Here is a 14030-nt window from a genome sequence, read left to right as displayed (position 1 = left end):
AACATAGCTTTAAAAAGTTTGTGTTGGGTATTCTTTTTTCTAATTAATTTTTAGTTGACAAATAAAAAACTATATATTTATGGTGTACAATATTTTGATATATGTATTGTAGAATTGCTGAATCAAGTTAATTAACATATCCATTACCTCACATACTTGCAATTTTTTGTGGTAAGAACGTTTACAAATCTACTCTTAGCAATTTTGAAGTATACAATACATTGTATTAACTCTAGCCACCACGTACAATAGATCTCCTGAACTTATTCCTCCTAACTCAAATTTGGCATTTCGGCCTTTAGTAACTCTCCCGACCGCCCTCCCCAGCCCTCTGCTGACCACCGCTCTACTCTACTCTTTGTTTCTATCAGGTAAATTTTAAAATGCCGCATGTGAGTGAGATCATGAAGTATGTGTCTTTCTGTGCCTGGTTTATGTCACTTAACACAACTCCCTGCAGGTTCATTTATGTTGTCACAAATGACAGGGTTTCCTTCTTTGTAAAGGCTGGGTAGCATTCCACTGAGTACACACGCCACATTTCCTTTATCCACGCATCCACTGGCGGACACTTAGGCTGATTCCACGTCTTGGCTGTCGTGACTGGTGCTGCAGTGAACGCGGGGGTGCAGGATCTCCTTGACATGCGGATTTCGTTTCCTTTGGATATATACCCAGAATTGCTGGATCGTACCGTAGTTCCATTTTTAATTTTTTTGAGGAACCACCATGCTGTTCTCTGCAATATCTGTACTAATTTACTAATGTAAATTAGTAGACAAGGGTCCCCTTTCTCCACAGCCTCTCCAACACTTGCTATCTGCGTGAGATATCCTGAAAGACAGTTTTTCTCATCTTAAGGTTCTACACTCTCTCTGTTGCTGGGACAAAAAGTTTGAAGTAAAGAAAAATATTTTTACTAGGAATAGAGATTTTCAAGATTAGCTGAGCTTACAAAACTTTAGGTAGGAATCCTGGCTATTTTTATCATTTTAAAAATACTAACAGTTATCTGTTTTTTTTTTTTTTTTTTTGAGACAGAGTCTGGCTCTGTTGCCCGGGCTAGAGTGCCGTGGCATCAGCCTAGCTCACAGCAACCTCAAACTCCTGGGCTCAAGTGATCCTCCTGCCTCAGCCTCCCGAGTAGCTGGGACTACAGGCATGCGCCACCATGCCCAGCTAATTTTTTCTATATATTTTTAGTTGTCCAATTAATTTCTTTCTATTTTTAGTAGAGACGGGGTCTCGCTCTTCCTCAGGCTGGTTTCGAACTCCTGAGCTCAAACGATCCGCCCGCCTGGGCCTCCCAGAGAGCTAGGATTACAGGCATGAGCCACTGCGCCCGGCCAACAGTTATCTTTTTAAACACTTTTTTTTAAGCTTTGACAATGAGATGTTATGTTAGCCTCTCTTTTCCTGATTCCTTTCTTATCCATTTCATCTCTCTTCCTTATGTCACTGAAGAGAACCAAAATCATACTCTTTTTAGAGAGATTTAGAGTTCTATCTATAATAAACATGTTTCATTTTAAATTTTTCTTTTTAAGAATGGAATCAAGTTGAGTCCTTATTTGATCTTTTCTGTGGGTCAAGAGTTGCTAGTACAAACACTTGTAGTAATCCAGCCCTCAATTTCTAACATAATTGTGGCCTGCGGCAGTGTGAGTGTACACTCGTGGATCATGCATGAATTACTGGGGCTATTAGGATTGCCCCTTCCTGCTCTACGAAGCATTCAGAAAGCCCCCAACAGTGTGTTCCATGCCACGTACTGTATAAAGAGGCACATACTGTTGCCCCCGCAAGTCCTTAAATGTGAGTCTGCCGCCCCCACCCCAAAACCACGAAGTTCCTCGGAAAGGCTCAGGATTGAGCGAGGGTGTGGCAGGGTCACCGCTTCAGCGATCCGCACCCCAAAGCCACACGAAGCCGGGGCACTCGGGATCCTGTGGCACGGCTCTGCTCAGTGGCGGCCCTGATATTTTGGCCTCCCATCAGTAAAGACGGTTGGTTGATTTAGAAAAAGTTAATATAGATGTACGTATATTCATGTATTGGTTTGTCTGTATTTGTTTTTAAAAGCTGACCTTTGGCCTATGATAGAATTCAACTAAAAATATCCTTCGCCGGAGTTTCCCCAGAGGTGCCACAGCAGCAATTAAAAAAAGAAAACGCACACGACCCTGAAAACAAAGGTGAGTAGGCAACTTCATGCCGAACTGTTCAAAAATTGAAAAAGAGAGAAAGAGTGTACCAATAAAAACTTCTCCCATAAAACTGATGAGGGACTCTTTCCCATTTTGCAAGATGGTAGGTGAAAAAGTCGAGAAGCCGGCTACAAAGAAGCAACCTGGAGCTCAGGTGGCTGATGCTAGTGGCAAGGTTAAAAAGGGCGGCCTTGGGGCTAAAAGGCCATAAGGGGAAGCCCCACTGCAGTCGAAACCTTGTCAGAGGAATTGCAGATAGTCCCGTCTGCGATGTATCCCAGAAAGGCCATGCACAGAGGAAGTACTCAGCCACTAACTCCAGGATTGAAACGGAGGAGAAGGTTCTTGCCACTGTTACAAAACCACTTGGTGGTGACAAGAATGGTGGTGCCCAGGTGGTTAAACTTGGCAAGATGCCTGGATATCATCCTGCTGAAGACCTGTCTCGAAAGCTGTTGAGCTGTGGCGAAAATCCCTGCGTCAGCACGAGACAACTGCGAGCTAGCACCATGCCTGGACCCTGCTGATCCTCCTCAGAGGCAAGAGCGTGGTTTTCCTGAAGCAGCTGAGCAGTGGCTTGTCACTTATGATGGACCTTTGGTCTTCAATCAAGTTCCTTTGCAAAGAACACACAAGAAATGTCATTGACGCCGCCACAAAAATTGACATCAGCAATGTGAAAATCCTAAACCATCTTACTGAGCCTTACTTCAAGCAGCACCTGAAGCCCAGACACCAGGAGGTGAGATCTTTGACACGGGAAAAAGCAGTATGAGATTACAGAGCAGCACGATGTTGATCAGAAAGCTGTGGACTCACAAATTTTACCAAAAATCAAAGCTAATCCTCAGCGCCAGGGCTACCTGTGATCTGTGTTTGCCCTGATGGAGTTTATCATCACAAATTGGTATTTAATTTCTTACAAAGAACCTGATACATTAAAACCAAAACACTGATGAAGACATCTGGTTCTGGCAATACGGTGGACTAGAAAACCTAGAAGTCCTCCCTCTGCAAATGCTGCATAATTCTGTACCAAACAAATCCTCCCCCTAAATGAATAGCTGAGCTCTCGGGAAGGTAAGGTTAGTCACCAGGTGGAATCAAAAAGGACACTACAAACCACAGCAGCCAGTATTAGAGCTGATGCTGAGGCCATCTGGAGTGGAGAGTAGATGTCAGTGGTTTAGACTGAGGTTCAAATCCCTCAAGAAAGCCTAAGCTGAGCTGAACGCTTCAGCCACATGATTCAGGGAACTGGAATCAAGACCACTAGGATAAAACTGAGGCCCTCAAAAGGTTATATTTTCAGTGAACTGGTCAACTAGTTAACACAAAAAGACAGCCTACCTGCTGAGGGCAAAGACAGAAAAGCTGGACTAGATCTGGCCTCCAATTGGGAAGGTCAAAGGGTGAAAGGAGGGGTAAATTAACATGAATTCATATTCATAAGCCTGAATTTTACCCAGGTTTGGGGTTCAAAATTATCCTATACATGTGGTCTGGACACTCCCAAGCTGACAAGGTAACATAAAAATTGCTCCTAGGTTAGTGATAAACCTGGTAGAAGCAAACTCAAAAAAATTCTGGAAGGATACTTGCTGAAAGAGGCCATAATCTTTCTTCGGATTCACAAGTAAGAGCCCCACTGAAGAAAGCTCACAACCCAAAATTACAACACACGTGAAATACTCTAGGCAGAACAAAGACAGAATCAGATTACAAAAAAATTCACATAATAGAATTTGACAGAGTTTAAAAAACAAAGCATAAGAAAGTACTCAAACCCAGAAAGACTACATAGATTTGAAAAAGCACTAATTACATTCAGAAATTGAAGTCATTGAAATTAAGAAAAACAATAGGTTAATAGGTTAAGCAATGGAATAAATACAGCTGAAAAGAGAATTAGTAAACTAGAAGATAGAGTTAAGGAAGTTACCTGGAATGCCATACAGAAAGTCAAAATCTATAAAGCAAAAATTGACATCAAAAACGAGATTCAGGCTGAGCACAGTGGCTCACACCCATAATCCTAGCACTTTGGGAGGCTTAGAAGGGAGGATTGCTTGAGTCCAGGAGTTTGGGGAGATCAGCCTGAGGAAGAGCAAGACCCTGTCTCTACAAAAAATAGAAAAAGTAGTCTGGGCATGGTGGCATGCACCTGTAGTCCCAGCTACCCAGGAGGCTAAGGCAGGAGGATCGCCTGAGCCTGGGAGTTAGAGGTTGCAGTAGGCTATGATGATGCCACTGCACTCTAGCTTGGGGGACAGAGTAAGATCCTGTGGGGGGTGGGGGAAGGGATTCAGATAAACCCACCATTGTAGTGTAACATTTTAATGCCTGTCTTGATTACTGATGATGCAAAAATATAAAAATTCAATAAACAGAAGAAATTAAAAACACAATAACTTTGATCTACTGGACATATAAAGAGGCTTGCACCCATTTACTGGAAAATACATATTCTTTTCAAACACACATGAAATATTTATAACCAGTATCTACAGTAGATCATAATGCAGGCTGCAACAATTTCAAGGGATTCTTATTATACAAACCATGTTGTCTAACCACAATGCAACTAAGACAGAAATCAATAAACAAAAAGTTATTCCTGTAGACTTGGAAACTTAAAAACAGACTTCTAAGAAGCTCATGGGTCAAATGAAACCCTAATGGAAATTAATATACTTATAACTGAATAATGAAAATATTGCATGTCGAAGTTTGTGGAGTTTAAGTAAAACAATTCTTAAAGAGAAATTTAAACTTTGAATGTTTTAAGAAAACCTAAAATAGTAATAAGCCAAGTATCCAACTTGTCAGAAATATAAAAACAATAAATACAAAGAAAATAAAAAGATAGTAATAGAGATGAGAGCAGGTATCAGTAATATAGACTCTAGGTCAAATACAGGAGATTCATTCAAAAATTAGTTCTTTTAGAAGACTAATGAGTTTGGGAAACTTCTGGAAAGCATCTTCTACCCAGCCATTAAGAACTGAAGTTCCTCAAAGGTCAGTGCCAGGCCCTCTTCTCTTCCCACCCTACGCCTTTCTCCCTAGGAAATCTCAACCAAGCCCACAGCTTAAGTCGCTAACCTGCCTATATCCTCGTGAATCACACGTTTATTTCTCCTTCTCAGACTATCTTTACGTGAATGCTTCAGAGACACCTCAAATTTACCTAATGTGGTCCCCACTTGTAGTGCCAGCTGGCATATATATTATACATTTGTCAACACAGGAAGCAGAACTTTAAATACTCTTTATACTCTATTAAAGTAAGTGATACCATAATTCCAGTGCCCTGACTACAAAATTACTGGGCCTACTCTAGGAAGTCTCGTTGTTATGTAAAATGTTTCTGTATTAAATTTAGTGATAACCAATTTATAATCAGCAATGTTAATTTTTAGTATTCTGATGCTCAAATTTTTTTAATTCCAACATTGATCATGGCATAAGCAACAAAGTTTTACTGATTACTGCGTGCTTAAAGATGTTATAAGACCATTATCCCGCCAATAAGAGTACAACCACATCTAGGGTGTACTAAGGTAAAAATAAACATGGTGCAAACTCCAAGATCAGGGGAGGAGGAGAAGTGTCATATTTCTGTATATTTTAAAAGGTTACATGTCACATGCAGGAGAAAATAAAAATATTAGCAGAACATTACCCATCTTTTGAGCTGACATTTACAAAATGTTTATATTTAAACAAACATCAGTACTATAAAAGAAATTGAAAGCTGTAAGCTCCATTAGGGCATAAATTTATATTTTGTTTATTGCGGTATTCCCAACTTCAAGAATAGTGCCTGACACAAGGAAGGCATTCAAGGAACACTTACTGAATCATTTAATGGAGTAATGAAAAATTCTGTGATTATAGTAGTTGATTTCATGCAATGTCCCCAGGCTCGATGAATTTACCCATTTACTGTCTTCTATCATAGTATTATTTTAGAGGAAGTGTCTACAGAGGGCTGGAGGAAGAAACAAAGACATTTCCCTGTCTTCAAGCAGCCCACAGGGCAATCCCTGCCAATCCTGCACCCACATGTTTAAAATAGATTCCTCTTTGCCACAGACTAAAAGTCTGCTTTTCACACTGCATTTCTTGGGACGTAAGTTGACTCTCTATTGGGAGTCCAGACATTGGCCCCTCTCCCTCTAGAAGCGTAGTTTTGAATCTTGAAGAAGGGCAGTACGTGAAGTAGCTCCACTGAGGGGACACTGAGAAGATGGCGCCGTGAAACACTGTGACAGGGCACCGACGTTAGCACTCACACGTACTTCAGATACGCCTCTGTTAAGGAACTAATCCATGCAAGGAACTTCACCAGATAAACAGAGCAAGACGAAGCACTCTGCTTTTCAAGAAACACGCTGGCCGGGCACGATGGCTCACGCCTGTAATCCCAGCACTTTGGGAGGCCAAGGCAGGAGGATTGCTTGAGGCCAGGAGTTTGAGACCAGCCTGGGCAACACAGTGAGATCCTGTCTCTACAAAAAATTTTCAAAAATCAACTGGTCATGGTGGCATGTGCCTGTTAGAGCTACTCAGGGGGCTGAGGCAGGAGAATTGCTCCAGCCCAGGAGTTCAAGGCTGCAGTGAACTATGATGGTGCCACTGTACTCCAGTGTGGGCAACAGAGTGACACCCTATCTCTAAAAATAAATAAGAAACACATGTTCTGGTGGGGAAGTAGAAACAGATACATGTAACCATAATAGGGTAGGCAATACATGCGGCAACAAAAGCAAGCAAAACGATAATATGGTGCCATGCCAGACTGCCACATGTAAGCGCTGGTCTGACTTGATCACTACAAACACTTATAATGTGTTCTGGTCACAGCTAGAAGACTAACATGGCACCACAAATTACACGTACGTGGAATTACTAGGAGAAAAAATATGCACTGATAATAGAAGGAACATGAAAAATGTCTCCAAAAGGTGGAAGTTACCACCATACCCCAGGGCCTTGCACTGTGCACAGCAGCACATACACAAATTACCTGTAGACAGAGTTCCGCTTTTGACGATGGTAGACTAGGTTGTTTTGGACAAATCCTTTTGCTGACAATAACTTTAAAAAAGCTGAAAAATGTACAATATAATCTGTTTGAAGATACCAGAAAGCACCCAAAGCAGTGAAGAATTGCAGAGCCAAGTTCCAGGTACAAGGGAAACCCAGAATTAAAAGGCTTACATTTGGCTCCTCGTTCCCTTTGAGGCGACTGCTTATTTCAAAAGCACAGATAAACTGGCTAAAATGACAAGCAGGACTTTTACCGTACTCAGAGTGCTAGGGAAACTTTCGGCATTCAGGGCCTGGCAATTGCTCCAGGCTTCTGAATGGGGCCCTTAAAGGCAATATCATAGGAACAATGGCAACAAGAAATAGACCGGTCTTCGCAAGGACTTAAGCCTGGCCTCAACTTACCTCAATCCACAATTAAATTAGGGAGACATGCTCCTAGCCTAACTGCCTTCTCTGGAGAAAGATATTAACCAGAGCCTTAGTTTTTCATAAACGATGTCTCACACTCAAACGAAGAAATAAATATTAAGAAAGACTTGACTGAAAACCAAGAGAGAAAACACACTTTAGAAATAGGCCCATAGGACATTCAGATAATGGTTTTATCAGATATGAACTTCAAAATAACTATAATTATTATGTTTAAGGAATTACAAGATATTGAATAATTCTGGCATATTAACTATAAAAAGAATCAAATGGAAATTCAACTAAAAATAAAATTAAAGGATGAATTTAAAAGAAGATTAAACTTAGCTGAAGAAATAGTATGCTGAGAGACATATCAGGATAAAATATCCAGACAAAAGCATGGAGAGATAAACGAATAAAATATAGAAGAGATCTCAAGAAACACAGAAATGTTAAAAAGTTCTAACATACGAGTAGGTGCAATCCCAGATAAGGGTGGAGGGGGGAGAGAAAGAGAATGAATGAATGAATATAAGAATGGAGCAGAAGCAATGAAGAGATGATCGATTTCCAAAATTTACTAAAAGAATATAGAATGATTATGACAATAAGGACATCCAGAGAATGAGATACTGCAATCATTAAAGCCAGTGAGCCTATTTGAACTTAATGGAATGGGAAAAGTAAACAAGATACAATGTTAAGTGAATAAAGACTATAATACTCTTCCTTATAACTTTAAAAATGTACATAAAATATTGGAAGGAGATATGCGAAATAAGAGGGGCTCCACCTCTGGGCAATAGGCACACTGATTTTTTTTTTTTTTCTTTGAGACAGGTTCTCACGTTGCCCAGGCTGGAGTGCAGTGGTGCAAGAGCTCGCTGCAGCCTCAAACTCCTGGGCTCGAGTGGTCCTTCCACCCCAGTCTCCCAGGTAGCTGGGACTACAAGCGCACACCACCATGCCTGGCTCATTTTATTTTTTGTAGAGATAGGGTCTTGCTATGTTGCCCAGGCTGTTCTCAAACTCCTGGCCTCAAACGATCCTTCCCACCTCAGTCTCCCAAAGTGTTAGGATTTATAGGTGTGAGCCACTGTGCCCAGCCAATTTTCTTTGTATTTTTCTGGATTTTCCAATTTTCTACAATTACCATGACTTACTTATACAAACAGAAGAATGTTAATTTTTGAATGCGGGATACGATTTCATAGTACAATCAGATTAAAAGTATGTTAAAATATATATTTAAAAAGAATGGAAAGAAGTATACAAAAATGCTATCAAGATAATGATCTTAGAGTGATGGGATTAAAACAGGTTTTTTTCTCTATTTTTCAAGTCTTTTATTTTAACTTTAAGGCAAGGCAATATTCAAGAACAGTATCAAAAACCATGAAGGGTCTGAGATCTTACCTAGTTGCAAGCTAGCCAGTTAGCCTGCCACAGTTTTATAGAGGCTGGGAGGAGGCACGAGACTCTTGGGTCAGAGACAAAGGACCGTATTACACACAGGATATTAAGCAGGAGTTTCACATTCTCGCTAGTCTCCCTTAGTGGATTCTGGGTTTGTGTAACAGCTGAGCTTAGGGAGCGCAGTCTTTATAACTGACTACAAGCAAACGTACCTGCCCTTTGCCCCGGAGGGAGATGTCGTCTCTGTCTCCCAAAGCTGTCAGTTACACAAACATCCTTGAAAAGCTCGTCTAGGACCAAAGGGAGGGCAGTGCCTCTGCTCACGAGTGCAGAATCACGAGACCCTTGGAGAACCATCTCCCAGCAGCCAGGCCCCCTTGTAACTGAGAAAAAGTGTCTTCTAGTCTCTTTCTCCCATGATGAGGCTCACAATATGTGATAAGGAGTCTTGGCCCAAGGATAAACTAAAATTTTGTAACAGTCCTAACCCTTCGGTCTAAGAAAGGAAAGAGTTCCCTTCACACTGAAGACTTTGAAGTGTTTCTCTAACACCAACTATCCCCAAATAAAATGAATGTAAAAATCATCTTGGTAAAACAGTTAATGAGAACACACACCCCACCAACAGGCATGTAATTAGTCAGACCCTCTAGATTAACCAAAGTGCTTTGATTAAAAAAAAAAACAAAAACAAAAAACAACAACAACTTCTGAAGCCATGAGTCACAAGTCTTAAAAGGGGGTAAGTCCTGTTTAGGTGTGAGGACGAGGTGACAGCACTTCTGTCGCCCTGCTGGGCATCGCTTGATGTGCTGGGTCTGGCTAGTTCTCCCATCCTGCCCAGTGGGGAAGGTCCAATTCCCTCAAGGAATAGTCCCTCTTCATTCAAAAACGTGCAAGGACAGCCGGAGTACCAATCAGCAGGGGCTTTCCCCCATTTTACCCAGCTACGTGTGGCATTCAAACTCATCAGCTAGAGAATTAAAAAACCTAGTGAAAACGAGTTTTGGTTTAAAAATGGTAGAATGGTAGCAGCTATTCTAATCTTGTATACTGTACATAGCTTCACTATATTATAGCTTAGTATAGAGTTATGTGTGTCTCACCACTGTATTAACGAGCAAAATTCTTGGCTAAAGATCTCTGGGAAGCCAGCTCAAAGACAAAACCAACCTGGCTGGGTAACAATGTCCACAGATCTGCCCATTGTTGAATTCAACAACAGGGTCAAGAAAATTCCTCAACACTCCTGTGATAAACCAGCTTGACCACTAAGTACTAAGAAGAAAGGAGCCCCTCCTTTGTGGCAAAACCATTTTGTAACCTAGTTTGAATTTTTTTTTAGTAACCATTTCTTTTAAGTCTACATGTATGCCAGAGAGACTTAACCAACAGCTGTGATGTTCCGTTTCACGCTGCAACAGCTCTGGCTACTGAGAACAGACTGAATTACTCCTGGCACAGGAGGGCTGACAGGTGATCCTACCAGTACAGGAGGAGGCCCACTGATTCCCCAATCCACTTAGGACTGCTATCAGTAGACATAAATTTCTCAAAGTTCAGATGTCCACAGGAAAAATCTAAGGGGGAACAATTGGGGCTCTTTGTGACATCAGATGTCAACCCAACATATGACTCATTCAATATGCAATACAAATACATTTTAATTCACTGAAGTGACTAGAGACAACAGTATAAAAACTCCCATTGCTGAAAACCTACAGTATTTGGGAAAAGGGAACTGAAATAAACCCGTATCCCTGATGGAGGGGCAGGAATAGATGCTGGCCACCCCCTACACCCAGGGAGAGCCAGGAGCACTGAGGAGGCCCCACGGCCAAGCCCCAGGGACACAGTGCCCGCCTAAGACCTAGGCTGAATCAGAGCCCTCCCACTGCTCGCCCTCCCCAGGTGGACAAGTATTAAGTAGCAAGTAACAGGAGAATACTTCTGGGAGAGGGACAGAATGAGAACGTGGACAGAGATCCTCTATGAGGGAAGTGCGAAAGGAAAACTGAAAGCTGGGGGTGGAACAGATACTGAAGGGAAGAAAGCCCAAAGCCCTCTGGCCAACCAGGCTTCATCTTAAACGCAAGATATTGAGAGAGGAACTTGAAACCTTTAGTGCACCAAGGGTAACCATATAGCAGCCACAAACCTTACACCTCACCCAACTCCTAACTAGATCAATTCGAATCCCCACAATGAAAGCACAGAAGGAAAGGCTTGTCAATTTTCAGACATAAAAATTGTTCACCTGACTATCTACTCTCCTACTCAAGATATCTGGCTTTTGAAAACACAAAAAATGTGAGGCACACAAAAAGGCAGAATAAAACACACACCCAAGGTCATCAAAACTAGACTCAGATAAGACTCAGATACTGGAACAGTCTAACAGTAAATTTAAAATAAATATGATTAATACATTAAAGTCTCTAAGGAAAAATGTGGACGACATACAAAATCATATGGGTGTTTCAGCAGAGAAACAGAAACTATAAGAAAGTGTCAAGTCAGCTTGGACACCAAGCCGTAGTTGACAAGGTGCTTCTTTGATGGCGGGGTCTGCAGAGAGTTTGGTAGAACCTACTGATATCACAGGAGATGCTCTTGTAACTGTGTTCCGATTCCCTCCCCATGTACCTGCCATGTCTAGTGCTAAGGCGGGTCTCAGAAAAAATATCAAAAAGTTTATCCACATGGACATAATACTGGACTTCTGATGATGTCCCCTTCAGGGGTTCTACCCAGCTTCTCATTCCCAGGCAGTTAGGACAATGCTGATCCAGGCCAGATGCTGATAGTCAAGTGCCTCTTTCTTCCTTCAACACAGCTGAGGAAAGAATCTGTAAACCTGAAGATTAGTCAATGGAAATCATCCAAAATGAAAAACCAAGGAGCAAAAAGACTGAGAACAACAAGTGGCATCTGGGACCTCTACTAAAAATATCAAATACCTGGCATATGTGCAATTGGAATTTCAGAAGCAGAAGAGACAGAATGGGGTAGAAGTAAAAGAAATAATAGATAAGAACATTCCAAAAACTAATGAAAGTCACCAAATCACATATCCAAGAAGCTCAGAGAATATAAAATAGCATACATGCCCCTCCCTTCCAAAAAAACTCCCATATGCCTACATATATTATATTCAACTTACTGAAATAGAAGACAGGAAATACTGAAGTCAGTCAGAGGAAAAAGTCGCATTATATGTACAAGAACAAAGGTACGAATTACAGACTTTTTGTTAGAGATAATGCAAGGTAAGACAATGGAGTGACAGCTTTAAGTGCTGAAACAAAAAAACTTTTCAACCTAGAATTCTATACCCAGTAAAAATATCTTTCAAAAATTAAGAAATAAAAACCTTTCTGAGAAAAACTTAGGGAATTCATTTTCAGCAGAATCTATAAGAAATTTTTAAGGAATATGCAGGCAGAAGAAAAAAAGCTATGAGACAGAAAATTGGATCTATACAAAGAAATGAAGAACACTGGAAATGGAATAATTGAAAGTAAAGTAAATGTTTTCTTGTTTTCAGTTGCTCTAAAATATAACTGACTATCCAAAGCAAAAATATCAGCAATGCGTTATAAATGCACATGTGAATGTAGGACAATGGCATAATGAATGTGAAGCATTATTAATAATATTAGAAGGTAGCCTCTGATTAGAGATGTATACTTTAAATCCTATAACTACTATTAAAGTTTTTGAAAAGTATAAATAGTCTTTCAATAGTGGAGATAAAACAGAATCATAAAATGTTCAATTAACACAAAAGCAGGAAAAAGAAACAAAGAACAGATGGAACAAATAGAAAACAAGATGCTGCATCTTAAACCATCTGTACCAACAATCACATTCCATGTGAATGGTCTAAAGAAACACATCGATTAAAAGACAGTGACTGTCAGATTAAAAAGAAAGCAAGACCCATTCTAAGCTATTTAGGAAAAAAATCTAGTTTAAACATAGACTTAAATAGGTTAAAAGTAAAAGGATAGGAAAACATATGCCTTGCAAATACTAACTAAAGAAACCTGGGGTTGCTATATTGATATCTGAAAAAAAGCAGACTGAGAACAAGAAACATCAGAGATAAAGAGGGGCCTTGCCTAACAACGGAGGGGTCAATGTTCCAAGAAGATATAAACAACCTAAATGTTTACGCACCTAACAATGGAGCTGCAGTTGGAGTGGTGGGGAATAGGCAGAGTATGGAGGATCTTTAGGGACATGAAAATACTCTGTATGATACGATAATGATGGATACATGTCAATATACGTTTGTCTAAAACCACAGGATGTATAACACTAAGAGTGAACCCTAATATAAACTATGGAATTTGGGGTGATTTTGATGAAACTATGCTCTCTGACCATAATGGAATTAAAGTAGAAATCTATAACAGAAGGATATCTGAGAAATCACCAAATATTTAGAAGTTAAATAAGACAATTCTAAATAATCCAGAATCAAAGTGGAATTCTCATGGGAAGTTAGAATATTTTGAATTTGATGAAAATGAAAACACAACATATCATTGGATTCAACAAAAAGCAAGGTTGAGAGGGAGATTTATAGCCTTACGTGTTTACATTAATAAAGAAGAAAGGTCTCAAGTCTTTACCCCAAGCTTCTATCTTAAGAAGCTAGAAAAAAAAAGAACAAATTAAATACAAAGAAAGCAGAATGAAGGAAATAATAAAAATAAGAGGAGAATCAATGTAATTGGAAACAGAAAAACAGATAATATAAATAAAATCAAAGCTGGTTTCTTAGGGGAAAAACCAGTAACATTAACAAACGTCAAAGCAGAATGACCAATAAAAAGAGAGAAGATAAACTATCGATATCAGGAATGAAAGAGGGAACATCGCTGTTAGTCCTAGTCATTAAAAGACTAATAAAGGAATATTGGCCGGGTG

The 14030-nt window shown here is 40.1% G+C and overlaps 1 protein-coding gene and 1 pseudogene across 1 annotated transcript in view; one reads left to right on the top strand and one right to left on the bottom strand.

Moving 5' to 3' along the window:
- The window catches only part of CRYL1 (crystallin, lambda 1), a 126487-nt gene that overhangs the window by 33106 nt on the left and 79351 nt on the right, over positions 1–14030 (bottom strand). The gene's annotated exons all lie outside the window — the stretch shown is intronic.
- Positions 2308–3141, top strand: LOC105808101 (annotated as a pseudogene).

The sequence above is a fragment of the Propithecus coquereli genome, unplaced genomic scaffold (assembly GCF_000956105.1).
Source record: "Propithecus coquereli isolate 6110/MARCELLA unplaced genomic scaffold, Pcoq_1.0 Scaffold168, whole genome shotgun sequence".
Lineage (NCBI taxonomy): Eukaryota > Metazoa > Chordata > Mammalia > Primates > Indriidae > Propithecus > Propithecus coquereli.
Note: the sequence above shows the minus strand (reverse complement) of the source record. Positions and strands in the feature narration are given on the sequence as shown.